Source organism: Saimiri boliviensis, chromosome 1, assembly GCF_048565385.1.
Source record: "Saimiri boliviensis isolate mSaiBol1 chromosome 1, mSaiBol1.pri, whole genome shotgun sequence".
Lineage (NCBI taxonomy): Eukaryota > Metazoa > Chordata > Mammalia > Primates > Cebidae > Saimiri > Saimiri boliviensis.
In genome coordinates, this window is record NC_133449.1 from 222,126,173 (window position 1) to 222,146,194 (window position 20,022).

Sequence of the window (20,022 nt, forward strand, 5' to 3'; positions counted from 1 at the left end):
GCTGAGCGTAGTGGTGCATGCCTGTAATCCCAGCTATTCAAGAGGCTGAGGCAGGAGAATCACTCGAACCCAGGAGGCGGAGGTTGGGGTGAGCTGAGATTGCGCCACTGCACACCAGTCTGGGCAAGAAGAGCAAAACTCTGTCTCAAAAAAAGGAATAGATATTAAAGTTGAGTATCCCTCATCTGAAAAATTGAAATCCAAAGTGCTCCAAAATCTGAAATTGTTAGGACCACCATGACACCCAAAGGAAATGTTCACTGGAGTATTTGGATTTCAGATCAGGGATGCTCAACTGGTATAATGGAAATAAAGTCCAAAAAAAATACAAAATCTGAAACATTTCTGCTCCTAAGCATTAGGGGAAACACAACCTGTATATGATTCAATTATATCATATAAAATTCAAAAAGTCGTTAATAATCTAGGATATAAGGAGTTAAAATTTTGCTTTTTTGGGAAAAGGTGGTGTGAGTATTAGGCAGAAAGCAGGCACAAAAAGACATCTAAGATGCTGATTATATTCTGGGGTTCTTTAAGTATGGATTACACAGGTACATCCACTTGTTAAAATTCAGTGCACTGAGCACTCAAGATACTAAGCTTTATTGTGTTATACTTCCATAAAAAGTATACTCAAGGAAAAAAAGTAATTCTAAATACAGAAAAACTCTATACTAAAACTTTCACTTCAACACTAAAGGGAGCATGCTTTAAAATATTCATATGTGCATATTGTAATTGTACATATATAAAACATTAGTAAAAATTGTATCTACATTAAACACCTGAAAACAATGCACTGTCCAGCTGTTACCCTCTCTATCATCTGTTATATTATCTTAGACTTAATCTTCCTTAACCCCCAATATTGCCAAATACTTGTAGAGGCTACAACTGTGATAACTTGAAAACTCACATTATGTCCTGTTCAGCAGCCTAAGACGCAGTGGTCGCTACTAACAGCTGAGTCAATAGGTGACTAAGAGCCAGGACTTAGCCCTGCCTCATCTTTTCTGCCTTTCCATGACTAATGTCTCATGCCCACTGAGGTCAGAGACAGGACAGAAATTTATGCATCTGCCTCTTTGGCATATGTAGTTTTATACCTCTCAGGATTCTGTCACCATTTTTTCATTTTCTCTGTTCATTATGTAAATTTTAATCATATACCCATCTTTTAAACGTTTTCAATACAAATCTGAGTATTTTCATATAAAAAGCTCTTGCATCCTCAACTACTATAGGCATTATTCTAAAACTCATTTTAACATCCTTACAACAAAATCAATAGAATTGTAGATAAGATCTTAAAAATAACTGCATAAGGCTGGGTGCAGTGGCTTACACCTATAATCCCAGAACTTTGGGAGGCCAACGTGAGCAGATCACCAGAGCAAGAGACAGAGACCATCCTGGCCAAGGTGAAACCCCTTCGCTACTAAAAATACAAAACTTAGTTGGGCGTGGTAGTGTGCGCCTACAGTCCCAGATACTTCTGAGGCTGAGGCAGGGGGATCACTTGAACCCGGGAAGCAGAGGTTGCAGCTCCACTGCATTCCAGCCTGGCGACAGAACGAGACTCCATCTCTAAGTAAATAAGATTTCATCCAAAACTTTATCATGTTTCAACTATATTTCTGTCATTAGTAAGTAGGATAAGCTTCCCAGCTATGGAAGCTTTCTTGTAAACCATCTAAACTCTTTTTAATATTTTTTTGAGACAGGGTTTTGCTAGGTTGCCCAGGCTGGTCTCAAACTCCTGGCCTCAGGAGGATTATGAGTAGGATTATAGGCAGTAGCCAGGATTATAGGCAGGAGCCAAGTGCCCAGCTTATGAGATAGATCTCGCTTTGTCACCCAAGTGAGAATGCAGTGACTAGATCACAATTCACTGTAACCTCAACCGCTTGGCTCAAGTGATCTCCCACCCCAGCCTCCCAAGTAGCTGGGACCACAGGTGTGCCACCACTATGCCCTATTAAACTTTTTATTTTTATTTTTTGTAGAGACAGGGTCTCCCTATGTTGGTCAGGCTGGTATTAAACTCCTGGGCTCATGCAGCAGTCCTCTCTCCTTTGGCCTCCCAAAGGGCTGGGATTGCAGGCACGAGCTGCACTCAGCCTCCAGCTTAACTCTTAATAAGCAAAACTAAATATCTATTTATTTTTGTTTTATTGGTCATCTCTTGGCCACATATTACAGTGTCCAAAGGAAAAAAATTACAAGAAAACAGTATACTCCTTAGCATTGTTGCCTCTATTTACACACCATTCACTTTTGCATACTGATTTATTCTTTCAACATCTATATAGGTTTCTGACTTCTGGAACAGTTCACATCAATATCAAACCTATCACCAGAAAGCAGGTGTCAAACGTTTTCATTCTTTGTAAGAACCAGATACAGTGCTCACTTCTGCAGCACTATATATACTAACTGGAATGATGATAGAGAAAAGATCAACATGACCCCTGCTCAAGGATGACATGCCAATTTGTGAAGCACTCCATATTTTTTAGGCACTCTTACCCCCCACCCCACACACACAAAAGGTTAACTATAGGAGATGGATATGTTAATTTACTTGGTTACGGTAATTACTTCACTGCATATATGCATACCAAAACATTATGTTGTATACCTTACATATAAAAATAAAAAAAGAAAAAAGAACTATCAACAAACCTTATATGTAAGTACTTTATTATATAGCCTTTTTGGTAACTATAAAACATCAGCATCACTGTGAATTAGAAATGGAGAAATGTTACTATATTTTATAAAAGGAAACAAACACGAGGAACTTAAATTAGCTTTTCCAACATAGTGATTCACTAAAAGCAATAAAAACTACAAACTCAGGTTTTCCAAAGGCTAAACTTGGGTTCTTCCTCTATACTACTCCCACTGTAAGCAGCAGGTAGATAGAAACTTAACTACTTGCTATTGCTGTGTTTCGCAAAACACAGCCTGCAAAGAATGACTACTAGGGATGTAAGTTTAGAAAAAGCAGAGTTAAACAAGAAAGTCTGTTTAGCATATTAATGACTCATAGGACTCTTGTATTTATGCCTAGGTTGCAATTTTTTTAGTGTAAAAAATCGGACCTTGGCGATGACCTTGAGCGAGATATAAAGAACTCCCACCTGCTTAGTATTCCATTAATGGACATAGGCATAAATGGGTTAATGTACATTCTGGATTTCTAAGAGCACAGACACAAAATGCAGAAGTTCTCAAATTATTTAACTGTCAAAGGGTCACAGAACACTAATTCCTTAAACTGAACAATGCAGTGCACAATTTAGGAAACACTATGACATGCTTATGAAACAGTTGACACTTGTTAATTGGCTAGTAAGTCCCTCTCTTTGTTCAAAATTGTTTTCTTCTATACAATGTCTACCACAATTCTCTAGGTTTTGATTAAATATGTCAGCAAATATTGAATATAAAGTATCATTTACTTTCAAATACACTAAAGTAAAAACCAAAAATCCAACCTTAATGATTGATTTAAAAGATAGCTTAATATTTACTATTAGGACTAAAAATTATTATCTATCAAATATTATCTTTTGCTATTTGGAAAAAACGTTCCCTTATTTTGATATCCCTTCTAACTACTCATTCTCTAAAAGGATTTAGCCTCCAAATTCTCACAAATCAATCTCTTTTTAACCCCTTTATAACATGTAACCTAAAACCTGTAAGCTGCTGTCAGTTTCCTGTTCCATCTTTACACATAAGAACATTAAAAGTCACCACTCCATCCTAACAAGTAAAAAGCTGAACAAACTGAAAAATCAACAGCTCTTATTAGAGTCTTCAGAATAGTGAAGTCACAGGGCAAACCACTGTCCCCCAAAATTGAGAGACAGTCAGGCAGACAGACAGAGAAAAATCACAAGTCATCACAGCAGAAACCCACAAGCAGAAACCTCCCTGGGAACTAGTGCCAGAGTAAGAAGGCTTAAACTATAATGACAAATTGCTGGAGAGTCAGTGCAGAAAAATGACAAAAACTTCAGGAAGATCCAGTCATGTGAAGCCCTCACACTTTTGTGAATTTTACCTCCTGGAGCTCTACCACGCCCTTACAGCAAATATCAGAGAAAAATCTGTTATTTGTGCTTCTGGTAGGGGGAAGGAAAAATGAACACTTTTGAAATATGCCAGAGCTATCAGTTCTTAACAAGGCCTGCCTTGAACAAAAACTAATTTACCAGAGCCTAACCTACGTGTGTGTAAAGAAATACTGTGAACAACTCCAGTTCACTTTAGACTTTCACAAGAGGGAAGGGAAATATCAAATTCAAGCCCCTTCTAGCCATTCTGTCTCACCTAAAGGCAACAGGAATAAGGCCGGGGGACTGAAAAGCAATGGTTACTTTCACAGTCCAGGAGCACAGGTTAACTAAAAAACCAAGACCTAATAATAGGACTATACAATCCTTCCCTTCTAACTACAACACTAAAGGCCTATTTACAGCAGTTCCTTTTACCCAGTACATCATGTATACCTTTCAATAAAAAGTTACAAGACATAACAAAAGGCAAAAAACAATCTGAAGAGACAGACAAAGCATCAAAAGCAGACAGGAATTCCAGAGTTACCAGACAGGGAATATTTTAAAACTATGATTAATATGCTAGGTGCTGTATGAAAAAGGTAGACAATTTGCAAATACATAGACAATGTAAGCAGAGAAATGGAAATTCTAAGAAAGGATAAAAAAGATGTGTTAGAAATCAAAAGCAATGTAACAGAAACGAAGAATGCCTTTAATGGCTTCATTAGCAGACTGGACACAGCTAAGGAAAGCACCTCTGAGCCTAAGGGCCTAACAACAGAAACTACTTCCAAAACTGAAAAACAAAGAAAAAAAGAGAGGAAAAAGAGAGCACCAAACATTCAAGAACCGTAGGACAACTTAAAAAAGGTGTAACTTACATATACTGGTAACACAAGGAAACAATAATGACTGAATTTCCCAGTTCATATCATACACCAAACCACAGATCCATAAAATTCAGATAACAGTTAAGACTGGGGCCCCAAAAAACCTTAAAAGAAAAAAAAAAAAAAAAAAAAACTAAGCCTATCATGTTCAAGCTTCAGAAAATCAAAGATACAGAAAAAAATCTTAAAAGAAGCCAGAGACAAAAAACACCTTGCCTACCACAGACCAGCTTCTCCTCAGAAACAGTGCAAACAGAGGAGAGTACAATGAAATATTAAAGTGTTGAGAGAAGAAAACCATGAACCTAAAAATTTATACCATGTGAAACTATCTAAAGTGAAAGAAACATAAAGAAATTCTCATACAAAAATTGAAGAGAGATGTTGCCAGTAGACCTGCCTTGCAAGACATATTAAAATAATTTCATGATAGAGAAGGATAATGATATAGGTCAGAAACTCAGAAAGGTGGAACTTGAGAGTATAAGTGAAGGTAAAATAAAAACTTTTATTTTTCTTACTTTTAATTCAGCTAAAAGGTAACAGTTTGTTCAAAATAATAGCAATGATATATATGCGTAAGTGAAATGAATGACAAGACAGAAAAGGACAAAAGAAAAAGCAATGAAACAGGAATATTTTGTTATTATATAGTACTTACACAACCCACAAAGCAATACAGTATTATTTGACAGTGTGCTTCTATAAACTGTAAATGTATATTGCAAGCTCCAGGGTAAACACTTAAGTTCAAAAAAAATTTTTAAAAAGGCCAGAAGCAGTGGCTCATGCCTGTAATCCCAGCACTTTGGGAGGCCAAGATGGGTAGATCACCTGAGGTCAGGAGTTCAAGACCAGCCTGGTAAACATGGCAAAATCCCATCTCTACTAAAAACACAAAAATTAGCCAGGCGCACACCTGTAATCACAGCTACTTGGGAGGCTGAAGCAGGAGAACAGCTTGAGTCCGGGAGGCAGAGATTGCTGTGAGCCGAGATAATGACACTGCATTCCAGCCTGTGTAACAGAGCGAAACTCCATCTCAAGAAAAAAAAAAAAAGTGAGGGACAGGCATGGTGGCTCATTCCCATAATCCCAGCACTTAGAGAGGCCAAGGTAAGTGGACTGCTTTAGCCCAAGAGACCAGCTTGGGCAACACAGTGAGACTCCATCCCAAAAAAAAAAAAAAAAAGTTGGGGACAGACGTCGTGGCTCATGCCTGTAATCCCAGCACTTTGGGAGGCCAAAGTGAGTGGACTGCTGTTAGCCCAGGAGTTTGAGACCCAGCCTGGGCAACACGGCAAAACTCTGTTTCTGTAGGGTGGGGGGGAGGCACAAAAATTTGCACCTGTGGTCCCAGTTACTCATGAGGCAAAGGTGGGAAGATCATTTGAGCCAGGGAGGTAGAGCTGCAGTGAGACAACCTCACGCCACTGTACTCTAGCCTGGGTGACACAGTGAGACAGTGTTTAAAAAAAAAATACATACACACACATACACAAACACAAACTGATGTGCTCAAAAATGAGAGAAAAATGAAATCAAATAAAATACTCAAATCACAAAAGGCAGAAAAAGAGCATAATAAAAAGTTACGAAGAAACAGGGCAAAAAACAGAAAATAGTAAGATATATGATTTAATTTATATCAATTACCACTTTAAACATCAAGTCTAATATACCAATTAAAAGACACTGTCACAGTACACCAAAAAAGATCCTACCATATGAACAAGAAACCCATTTTAAATATAAAAAACACATACAGATTAAAAGCAAAGGGATGGTAAAAGATACACCATGCTAACACTAATCAAAAGAAAGTGAGAGAAGCTATATTAATTTCAAACAGAGCCAACTCCAGAGCATGAAAAGTTACCAGGAATAAAGACAGGCATTAAGTAATGATAGAGGGATCAATATCTCAAGAAAACCACTGGAGAGTAAAAATAAATGAAAAAAAAAAAAACAAAACAGAACTTGAAGAGGAATTACATAAATGCATCATTAGAGTTGAGATTTCAACCTGACTCTATCATAAATGGGCAGATCCAGACAGAAAAAAAAAAAAAAAAATCAGTAAAGATATCGTTTAACTCAGCAGTGCTTTCAATCAACTGGATAGAAATCTATAGACTACTTCATCCGACAACAGCAGAATGCACATTCTTTTCAGGCTTGAATGAGACATTTGACAACATAGACCACATTCTGGGTAATAACACGCCTTAACAAATTCATCAGTACAGAAATCATACAACGTCTATTCTCAGACCACAGAATTAAACTAGAAATAAATAACAAAAACAGCAAGAAAATTCCAAAGCACTTCTAAATAAACACATTAATCAAAGAGAAAATGAGAAAGCAATTTTAAAATATATTAAATTAAAACGAAAATATAAAACACTTGTCGGATGAAACAAAAGCAATGCTTAGAGTAAACCTTATAGTTTGAATTGCACATGATAGAAAGATAAAAAATCAGTAATCAGAGTTTCAGCTGGGAACACTGACACACACTTGTACTACCAGTTATCTGAAAGGTGAAGCCAGAAAAACTGATAGAATCCAGAAGTTCTGGACTGTTAATACACTATGCCCAGTGAACCTCCATGATTAGTCTGGCATCAACATGGTGACCCCCGTGAAAGCAGGATACCACCAGGTTGCCTAAGGAGGGGTGAACCAGCCCAGGCTGGAAACAGAGTAGGTCAAAACACAGATCAGTAGTGGGATCCCACCTGGGAATAACCACTGCACTCCAGCCTGAGCCACGTAGTGAGACCCTGTCTCTTAAGTAAAAATTTTAAATAATAATCATCTAAACATCTTAGGAAGCAAGGAAAAAAAAGCAAATTATATCCAAGGTAAGCAGATAAAGAGAAATACATAAATTACAGCAAAAATTAATGAAACTGAAAACAAGAAATCAATAAAGTAAATTAACAAAGCCAAAAGTAACTTTACTTAAAAGATCAATAAAACTGATAAGCCTCTCACCAGACTTAGAAAAAGAGAAGACAAATTACTAGTATAAGGAATGAAAGAGATCTTTACTAATCTCTACTGATCCCAAAGCCATTAAAAAAATAATAAACTAATATTGTAAATAAATCTATACCCACAAATTTGCAAATCTAGATGAAATGGAACAATTCCTTAAAAAACACAATCTGCCAAAACTCAAAGAAGAAAAAAAAAGCCCAAATACACCGATGTCTATTAAAGAAATTGAATCAATAACTAACAACTTTCAAAAACAGAGGGAACTACATCCAGGTGGGTTCACTGGTGAATTCTAATAATCATATAAAGAAGAAATAATACCAATTCTTTACAATCTCTGTCAGAGACATAGCGGTTACTTCCTAAGTCATTCTGTGAGGACAATATTAACCTAATACCAAACCCAGACGAAGACACTACAGGAAAAGAAAACTACAATTTCTCCTATGTATATAAATGCAAACATCTTCAACAAAATATTAGCAAATTACTTCCAACAATGTACAAAGAGAATTACATACCATAATCAAGCAGGATTTATCAAGGCTGGCTCAATGTTTTAAAAAATCATTATAATCAATTACAACAGGCTAAAGAAGAAAAATCACATGATCATATTAACAGATGCAGAAAATCCATTTGATAATATCCAACACCTCATTGTGATTAACATACTCAGCAAATTAGGAATAGAAGGGAACTTCCTCAATTTGATTTTTAAAAAAAAAATCTACCAAAAAACCTACAGCTAACACCATATTTAATGGTGAGAACGTCAAAGCTTTCCCACCAAGATGGGGAAAAATACAAGGACGCCTCCTCTTACCACTGCTTTTCAAAATCATACCCAAAGTCCTAGCTAATGCAGTAAAACAGGAAAAGGGAAAAAGGTATATTGACTGGAAAAGAAAAAAATAATAATATTGTCTTCGTTCTCAGATGACATGACTATCGAGGTAGAAAATCCAAAGACCAGACCAAAAAAACCTCATGGAACTAACAAGCAAGGTTACAGAATACAAGGAAAGCCAGTGGCTTTACTGAATGTACAAAATGAACAAGTGAAATTTAAAACACATTACCATTCACATTAGCAACCAAAATATGAAATACTTAGGTATAATTCTAACAAAATATGTAAAAGATCTATATGAGAAAAACTATAAAACTATGATGGAAGATAATAAAGAACTAAATTAATAGAGATACTCCAAGTTCGTGAACAAGACTCTTTATCAACATGTCTGTTCTTCCCAACTTGATGTACAGATTCGGCACAATCCCAATCAAAATCCCAGCACATTATTTTGTGGATATTAACAAACTGACTCAAAAGTTTTTATGGAGAGGTAAAAGACCTAGAATAGCCAACATAACATTGAAAGAAAAACAAAGTCAGAGGGATGACACTACTAGACTTCAAGACTTATTATAATGCTATAGTAACCAAGATAGCGTGTATTTTGGTTAAAAAAAAAAAAAAAACAAGTCAATGAAACAGACAGGAAGCCCAGAAACACACCCAAATAAATATAACTGATCTTTGATAAAAAGAGCAAAGGTAAGATAATGGAGCAAAACAGACTTTTTAACAAACAGTGCTGGCACAACTGGACATTCACATGCAAAAAAAAAAAAAAGAATGTAAACATTCACCTTGTGCCCTTTACAAAATTTAACTCAAAATGGATCACAGACCTAAATTAAAATACAAACCTATAAATCTCCTAGACAATAACAAAAGAAGAGAAAATCTAATGACCTTGGATATGAGATGACTTCTTAGGCACAAATGTCACAACCCGTGAAAGAAACAACAGATAAGCTGGATTTCATTAAAATGAAAGACTTCTGCTCTGCAAAAGGTACTGTCAAGAGACACTGAGTCACTGAGGTTTAACTGGCTCATGGTTCTGCAGGCTATATAGGAAGCATGCTGTCAACTTCTGCTCAGCTTCTGAGTAGGCCTCAGGAAGCTTTTACTCATGGTAGAAGGCAAAGTGGGAGCAAACATATTACATGATAGTGAAAGCAGGAGGAAGAAAGCAGTAAGCAAGGTGCCACACTTTACAACAACCAGACCTTGTAAAAACAAATTCACTACCAGGGGGACAGCAACAAGCCATGAGGGATCATCCCCCATGACCCAAACCCCTCTCACCAGGTCCCACCTCCAACATTAGAAATCACATTTCAACGTGAGATTTATTTTTTCTTTCCTTTTCTTTTTTTTTTTTTTTTTTTTTTTTTTTTTTTGAGACAGGGTCTCACCCTGTTGCCTAGGTTGGAGTGCCATGGCACAATCACAGCTCACTGCAACCTTGACCTCCTAGGTTTAAGCGATCATCCCACCTCAGCCTCCTGAGTAGCTGGGACCACAGGTGTGCACCACCACCTGGCTAATTTTTTTCTTTTTTGTAGAGACAAAGTCTCATCCTGTTGGCCAGGCTGGGTCTCAAACTCCTGGCCTCAAGCAATCCTCCCACCTCAGCCTTTCAGCCTTCCAAAGTGCCGGGATTATAGGCATGAGTCATCATCACCCTGGCCATAACATGAGATCTAGAGGAATCATATGTCCAAACCATTATATACCATTATATGTGACTAGAAAATGGCATATTCAAACAAGGTATCACTATACACCTTTTACAATGGCCAAAATCCAAAAACCTGGCAACATCTAATGCTGGCAAGAATGTAGAGCAACAGGAACTGTCATTCACTGGGGGTGGGAATGCAAAATGGTGCAGCCACTATGGAAGACAGTTTGGCAGTTTCTTTTAAAACATACTTTTACTATACTCTTCAGCAATCAGGCTTCTTGGTATTTATCCCAATAAGTTGAAAATGTATGGCCACAAAAAAAAAAAAAAAAAAAAAAAAAAAAAAAAAAACCTGCACACAAATGTTTCCATAAACTCCACTAGCTGACCAGATAAATTATAGTACATTCAGACAGAAAAAGAAATCAGCTATCAAACCATGGAAAGACATGAAAGAATCCCAAATGCATAGTAAGTGAAAGAAGCCAATCTGAAAAGGCTACATACTGTACAATTTCATATATACAACATCCTGGAAAAGGTAAAACTATGGAGACAGTAAAAAGATTAGTGAATGACAGGGCCTAAGGGGGAAGGAAGAATGAACAGGCAAAATACACAGGATTTTTAGGCAATGGAACTATTTTGTATGACCCTATACTGTGGGATACATGTCATTAAACATCTGTCAAAACCCATAGAATGTACAATGCCAAGAATAAAACCTAACATAAACTATGAATACTGAGTGACAATAATATATCAATGTAAGTTCATCATTTGAAACAAATGTGCCAGTGTGCTGGATGTCAACAGTGGGAGAGGCAGAGGAGGTAGAATATGGGAACTCTAATTTCCCTTCAATTTTGCTATAAAGTTAAAACAGTTCTAAAAAAAAAAAGTTTATTAATTTTTAAAAAGTGAACTAGGGGAAAAAAAATTTGTGTGCCTATCTAGAAGTACTCACCATCTTACTCAAACTGCATTCCTGTCCCTTATATACCACATTTAACCATTAAATCCATTGTCTTTTTTGATTTTGCATCCTTCTTGTCCTCATTCTCTTGGGGAAAAAAATATATATATCACTGTAAAAATACAATACAAATAGGTAAAGATGCAAGGGAGAAGGGTTTCACCCAGAACTAGCCATATGATTTGCTAACTGTCAAGAAACGTCATTAAGTACCAAAAGCCAAGATGACTTCTCCAGGATACACAACTTAAACTCAAGGGAGTCAAGGATTAAGATTTGATGGGATGTAAGATTGTTGATCCATTCTAGTAAAGCTCAGAAGTGACTAATAGAGAAACCACAAGGACAATTTATCTATTAACAACAACAAAACTAAGCCAGGCACAGTGGCTTATGCCTGTAATCCCAGCATTTTGGGAAGCCAAGGAGGGAGTATCACTCAAGTCCAAGAGTTCAAGACAAGTCTGGGAAATTGGTGAGACCCCATCTATACAAAAAATAAAGCATTCACTGGGCATGGTGGCATGCACCTGTAGTCCTACTTAATAGAAAGGCTGAGGTGGGAAGACCACTTGAGCCTGGGAGGTTGAGGCTGCAATGAACCATGACTGCACAACTGCACTCCAACCTGACCAATAAAATAAGACCTTGTCTCAAAAAATAATTAAAAAAATAAAATACATGCCTATATATATCTCTGCCCAGCCTAATCTTGCCTATAAGCCTACTAACTGGCAAGTCAAACTGTAATCATAAAATTCTCAAATGGAGAATGCCAATTAATAAATATCAAAGAAATTACAAATTGGGGGGAAAAAATCACCATTTTACTGTATCATCACAAGAAAATAAATGATTCAGGCAAAAATAATCAATGGATACTAAAACCAATGAGTACTTGTTATTTATTAATTATAAAGGGAAAGGTACCTTTCATAATAGCAAAATCTGGCAGAACCCACCTTAACCAAGTTCAAACTTATGTACATCATCAAGAGGATAACTGATATCATGTGCCCCTATGTACTGAGAACTCATGACCTATGGCATATCTCTGCCAGTGATGGTTAATCTAATTATGAGAAAACAATCAAATACAAATTGAGACACATTCTGCAGAACTATCCTAAGCTCTTAAAAAATGTTAACGTTACAAAAGAAATAAAAAGCAAAAGGGACTGTTCTAGATTAAAGGAGACAAAAAAAGACATAATGATTAAGTGCAATTCATTAAAACAGACAGATACAAATGACATTATAGGAAAAACTGATGATACATGATTAATATACTAATGTTAAATTCATTATATTTGACTTTGTAGGCTATTGTCCTTATTCCTGGGAAATACATTATAAAGTATTTCAGTGGAAAAGGACAAGATCTCTGCAACTAACTTTTAAACAGTTCAGCAAAAATAATACATACACATAAAGAGAAAGGAATAAACTAAAACATGGCAAAATGTAAAGTTACTCAGTATTCCTGCAACTTTTCTGCATATTTCAAATTTTACAGCATAAATACTTGAGGGAAGTTTGCTTATTGAGCACGTACTCTGCCCCCCCCCAAAAAAATTGTATCTCTAATAAAAACATTTACATAATAACAAAAATAACTCCACCAGAAACAGGTTCCGTCCTTGGGCTAAGAAAAGCCCACTCATTTGAACTTAGATGATATCTGACAAGCTAACGCTTAATAAGGCTCCATTTTACATGAGTCCATTATGACCACATCATTTGCTACAATCCCTATAATTTAAATAAGCTAGTATCACCAAGCAGGTTACTGTCAGGTCTTTCTAACCAGAAAACTTGTATAATTCAATGTATATTAATTTAATTGAGATAGTGTGATTTAATTATCTGAGAAAACAATTCTTTCCAAGTTGGTTTGATGACATCATTGTTGTCACTAAGAAGAAATCTTTATTTTTTGTCATGTATCAACTTCAACAATGTCCCAGCTGTATTCAGAAGAATAAATGAAAGTCTGTCATGTAATCAAGGTAAGGAGAAGGTGTACCAACAGAAGAAGGAGTAAATGAAGAGGCATAAAATTGCTTCTGGTGTGTGTCTGTGTGTGTGTGTGTGTACATACATTTATGCATATATGTGTGCTGGGTCACAGATGTAAAATTTATTTCTTTTAATGAGTCATGGTCAAAATTACATCTGAAAGCCACTACTCTGTAAACGATAGAGACTCACAAAAAGGTTTTAAGAAAGTATAAAATTTGTCTTTACAAGATTACACTGAAAGTAAAATAAAGCAATTTTTCAAACTGCTGGGAGTTTCAAACTCTACTTAGTTGCTTTCTACCAGTAATTTTTAAGTACAGTAGAACAGAATTAAAATGAAAATAGAATTGCCTCACAAGTAGTAATTTAAAAGAGTATTTTCATTAAACCTTTGTCTTTTGTTTTAACATACACATAAGCTCTGTGTCACAATGTTCCAGGAATTTCTTGATTTTTACTTGGGTTGAAGTTAAACATTTTTGAAAGCCAATAATAAAGAGTTATGAATTGCCCAAGGAAGAGATCAGTAAAAGAGAGAAAAGTAACCAACCTCTCTAATAGGAAGAAAGAGAAAATGAGGGTGTGAATCAAAGTAAAGGAGATTGAAAAAAACGTTAAGATCCTTTTGGCAGGCCAAGGCAAGTGGATCACTTGAGACCAGGTATTTGAGACTATCCTTGCCAACACAGTGAAACCCTGTCTCTACTAAAAAAAAAATACAAAAATTAGCTAGGCGTGGTGGCATGCACCTGTAAAATCCCAGCTACTCAGGAGGCTGAGGCATGAGAATTGCTTGAACACGAGAGAAGGAGGTTTCAATGAGCCAAGATCGTGCCACTGCACTCCAGCCTGGGCAACAGAGCAAAACTCTGTCTCAAAAATAATAATAATAAAAGAAAGAAATGTTAGATCAATTTCGGAGGTAGAGTATAACAATGTGGATAACTGGTTAGAGTGGAAAAGGAGAAAAAGAGACAGTCTAGTCAGGCATGGTGACTCAGGCCTGTAATCCCAGCACTCTGGGAGGCTGAAGCAGGCAGATCGCTTGAGGTCAGGAGTTTGAGACTAGGCTGGCCAACATGGCAAAATCCCATCTCTACTAAAAATACAAAAATTAGCTGGACATGATGGTGTGTGCCTGTGATTCCAGCTACTCAGGAGGCTGAGACAGGAGAATCACTTAAATTCAGGAGGCAGAGGTTGCAGTGAGCCAAGATCACACCACTGCACTCCAGCCTAAGTGACAGAGCAAGACTCTGTCTCAAAGAAAAAAGAAACTGACTGAAATCTTAGAAATAAAAAATTGTTTTTAAAAGTTGAGAAGAGGACTGCATTATGATTCCACATATCTACACTACAATGCTATGCACAAGCCCTTACCATAGCATTCAAAGCATAACACAATTTGTTTCCTACTTTATTTCAAATTTTATTCCACTGTAGTCTCTCAAGGGTCCTGTGCAGTAGGAAGATAATACCATTTCCACAAAAATTAAAACTAATTTATTAAAAGGTACCATTATCTCCACAGCATTCAAATTTTATGATTTCTAACACTAACTATAATGTTAAATGCTATTTTATCACATACCTAAGGTTCTTAAAAAACATCGAAACAAAAATATTAGGTATTTCCTATTCACTTTTAAAAACGGCTTCATGATAAAAGGATTCTGATCCCAATGATCATACAAGAGAAATATATTCAGAAATTCTAATATTAACTAGAGGATATGATCTCCTGTTAATGTGAGGTTTGTGTTTTTTTTTCCAAATTCCATGAGAAATTCATCGGGTTTAATGTGCTAACTAAATACAAACAAATACAAACCAACCATAGTTATCTTCTGTTTAATTACCAAAGATAACAAATGTGGAGAATTATTACATGATTCCAAATAACTACTAAAACCTAACTGAAATTTTATTTCTTCTACTCAAAAATGGAAATTACCCAAATGTTCCCCAATGGCTGAATGGTTAAACAAAACGGCACAACTATACCATGGACTACTACTCAGCAATGAAAATATATATATATATATATATATATATGGATACTTCAACTTACATGAACTTGACAAATTATGCTGAGTGACAAATGCCAATCCCAAAAGGTTACATACTATTTTATTCCATTTATATAACCTCTTTTTTTTTTTTTTTTTTTTTTTTTTTTTGAGGCAGGGTCTCACTCTGTCACCCAGGCTGGATGACAACTTAACTCACTGCAGTCTTAACCTCATAGGCTCAGGTGATCCTCCCGCCTCAGCCTCCTGAGTAGCTGGGACTACAGCTGTACAAACAGATAATTTTTGTATTTTTTATGGAGACAAGATTTTGTCATGTAGCCCAGGCTGGTCTGGAACTCCTAAAGAGATCCACCCACCTCAGCTTCACAAAGTGCTGGGATTACAGACATGAGCCATCACACCCAGCCTGCATAATCTTCTTAAAATGACTTTTAAAAAAAAAGAGCAAATTAGCAGTTACCAGTGGATAAGGAAAGAGGAAGGAGAAGTAGACTCTGGTTATAAAAACGAAGAACAAGAGATCCTAGTGGTAAAAAAAATGTTCTGTATCTCTAGTATGGTAATGGTTATACAAATTCACATGTTATAATACTGCATAGAACTAAATACTAAGTACATCACACACCCACGCATGCACATACACAAATAAGTGTATGTAAAACTGGTGAATTGTGAATAAAATAGGTGGGTTACAGCAATGTCAATTTCCTGGTTGTGATACTGCACTACAGTTATGTTGCCACTGAGGTAAAATGGGTGAAGGCGTACATCTGTCTTATTTCTTAAAACTGCATGTGAATGTACAATTATCTCAAAATAGAAAGAGTTAAAAATTAGAGAAATGAATCAATATTTAGATAGACAAGAATATACGTGGGATATGGTGCTATCATTATGCAACTGTCTTAAATATGAACCCAGTTTAGTGAGTTATCCCTAGAAAAAAATACTCAAAAGAGGTGAGGGAGATCTCTAAGTCTTTTCCGTAGCTTGATACAGATGTATTAGAGAAAGGAAATTTTTAAAGTAAAATGTTACAACAATGAACACACAATGAATACAGAAAATTTGCTGGAGTAACAGCTTATCCATAGGATGTTCCATGGCTACCATGGTCATGTGCAGGATCTTTCCACACTATAACAATAAGACATGCATTTAAATATGCTTTCCATCTTTCAACAGAGGTGCAGCCAAAAAAGATAAAGGTCACTGACTAACAAAGAAAGACGTAAAGTAAGGCAAGATTTTCTCTCCCATAGTGAAAGGAATTAAAAGAATGAGTACCTTATTTCTCAAAGAGCATATATGCATTTAATCAGCTTCAAAATAATCCAATTCCATTTTTAAAGATGTAGAATTACCCATGTATTAGTTAGTTTGGGCTGCCATAACTAAATACCACAGTCTGGGTGGCTTAAACAACAAAAAATTTTTTCACAGTTCTGCATTCTAGAAATAGAAGTAACAAACTGCTGGCAAGCTTGGTTTCTGGTATGGCCTCTCTCCTTAGCCGACAGATAAAGGCCTTCTCACCATGTCCTCACATGACCTTTTCTCTATGCACTCATACTCTTGGTACCTCTTCTTATAAACATACCCATTCTATAGGATTCACCGACCTCCCTTATGACATCATTTAACCTTAATTACCTCCTTAAAGGCCATATCTCCAAATACAGCTACATTTGTGGTTAAGCCTTCAACCTATGACTCGGGAGTGGGGGGACTATTAAGTCCATAACCCCAGTTACTGCCAGCCCTGAAATATGTTAAGTTTTATGTGGGTGCATATATGTGTATACATTTTACATAATGGAAGGTGGCAAGACAAAATAGAAAGCATAGTATTTACATTAAAATTCCAGCTCTATCACTCAGTTTTCTCAATAAGGATGATACCCATTCTCACTATATCACTGTAAGATAATCCATGTAAAGTACCTGGCATATAGCAAATGATTAGTAAATACTGAGTCTATGCTGTTAGCCTCCTCTATAACTAAAAAAAAAAAAAAAAAAAAAAACTGAATTATAAAAATTACCCAAATCTAAATATATGTGAAAATTATGAGAATTGAATTCTGTCCCAGTTCTACCACTACCTAGTTATATGAACTGAGCTAGAGTGTAAGGGTAGAGTGAAGCAAGCCACTCTACCTAAGGCTACTTCCGTATCTAAGCAGAGAAAGCTTCCCTTTATCACTAAAATTCTATGTATCTCCACCTAACAACTTGACTACAATTTGAAACACAAATGCTACAAACTTAATCACACTTTCTCTCTGCAATAATCCTAAATGAAAGAATGATACTGAAATTTCCTCCAAGAGGATTTGGTATGAAATTTCAGTATCATTCTTTCATTTACTTTTATCCTTTCACTCTTTGGCAACTATCCTCTGAATCTGAAACATTTACCTGTACAATACATCTGTAGACTTTTATCATCTTATTACTCTATCAGTAACACCTCATTTTCCAACTAGACTGTAGAATTTTATATTTCTTTTTGTCCCCTATACTGTTCATTATTTTACTCACTAAATCACATAACCACTAAAATGCCTAAAATCATTATACCCTAAATCCTCTTAACACATATACAGTTATCAGTAAGTTGTATCTAATAACAATGATTTTTATCATAGCACAAACTGAAATGTATTGCAAGTGATTTGAAGACAACACACTTTACATATAAATATCTGCATTTTCAAACAACAACCAACATCCATATTCGGTATTTTTGGTTTAAAATCAAGATAATGGTAGCCAAAAAGCAACATCTTTTGTGGAGACATTTAACTCATTTAATGAAAGACGACTTAGCTTGCTGACCCAAAGGAAGAAATTCATAAGTATTTGCAATAATCTCCCACCCCATCCCTCACTGCTAGTATTCTATTAACTGGTATTACATGTAAATAAGTAATACACATGGTATAATGCTACCCTGGTGCCCTGAAGAACGGTCAACTTGCTGTATTCATGCCCTTTTGTAGCCCCCTCCCATACTTCATGCACACTGGATTATGCGATCAGCACGGGCCACTAGAACATTAGCAAGCATAAGGAACACAGAGGCTTGACAAATACTAACACATTGGGGCTTGGAAAGGTCTTTCATGGAACTGCCATAGCTGCCATGCTATGAAGAAGACAAAGCTGGCCGGGCACAGTGGCTCACACCTGTAATCTCAACACTTTGGGAGGCCAAGGCGGGCAGACCACGAGGTCAGGAGTTTGAGACCAGTCTGGTCAACATGGTGAAATCCGGTCTCTACTAAAAATACAAAAAATTAGCTGGGTGTGGTGGCGCACACCTGTAATGTCAGCTGCTCAGGAGGCTGTGACAGGAGAATTGCTTGTACCCAGAAGGCAAAGGTTGCAATGAGCTGAGATGGCACCACTCTACTCCAGCCTGGGTGACAGGGCAAGACTCTGTCTCAGGAAAAAAAAAAAAAAGCCCAACCTTCTTCAAGCAGACAGGTCACATGGGGATCGAGAGAGAGGAAAATGCCCAGCTATCTACCAGCTGCTCCAGTCATCCCAGCTGAGGCACTAGATTTGAGCTAAGAAGCCACCGTGACCATTATAGCCACAGATAACATGTGGAGAAGTCTCCATAAAGCCATACAGAAATTTTAGAATCAAGAGCAAATACACAATTGTTTTAGTCACCATGTTTTGAAGTGTTTCATTATGCAGCAACAGACAACCAAAACAATACAAGTAAACTCATTAGAACCGTTCTCGTTTGGTAGTAAGCAATAACGACAACAAAAAATGTCAGTGGTAACCACTGTTATCGTTAATAATTATTATAAAAAAATCTTCCCTCCAAGGTATTTTTTTGGGGGTATTCAAGTGTTCTTAAAGGCACTCTGTTCATTTCTCTAATGGCCAGTAAAGAGAGAGGAATAAAGCAAACAAAAAAGCCTGCTCTTCATTTGTTCTTTTCTCTTCCTAATTTATGGCTGTCCTTTTTATTTTTGTCAATAATGTTTGCCTGTTCTCCCCTGAGTGGCTAATCAATGATCCATACCAATTCTGGAATTCAGCTGTGCTCTGTACCTCAGTAACTACAGACATCCCCTTCAACTTCCCTGTAGACCACAGGTAAATAAGAGTTCTGTAGACCAGATTCTTCACTAAGGGTGAAAAGTTCATACTCATCTAATTCATAATTATGTTTTCCTGACAGAATCATTAGGCAAAGAGCATCAGAACCAATAACCTCTTGCTCAGAAAATAAATTAAGTAGCAGGAAAAACATATCTGCTATTTTTTCCTCAAAGAATTTACTGATCCTAATTATGTAAATGTATAACCCTTGTGACCTTTGCTCACACTTTACTCATGATATTTATCTTAATCTAGCCTGCATCACAGAAATTGGTTTACTTAATTTCCTACTAGACCTAATACTCCCTTTCTCCCATTGAGAAAAGGGGGCATTTCACTCATTGT

General features: G+C 36.4%; 1 protein-coding gene and 1 non-coding gene across 2 annotated transcripts in view; one reads left to right on the top strand and one right to left on the bottom strand.

Moving 5' to 3' along the window:
• RASA1 (RAS p21 protein activator 1) overlaps window positions 1-20,022 on the bottom strand; it is a 116,197-nt gene that overhangs the window by 89,106 nt on the left and 7,069 nt on the right. The gene's annotated exons all lie outside the window — the stretch shown is intronic.
• LOC120365686 (U6 spliceosomal RNA) lies at window positions 2,408-2,519 on the top strand. The gene has a single exon (XR_005580568.1). It is a non-coding gene; the product is annotated as a U6 spliceosomal RNA (small nuclear RNA).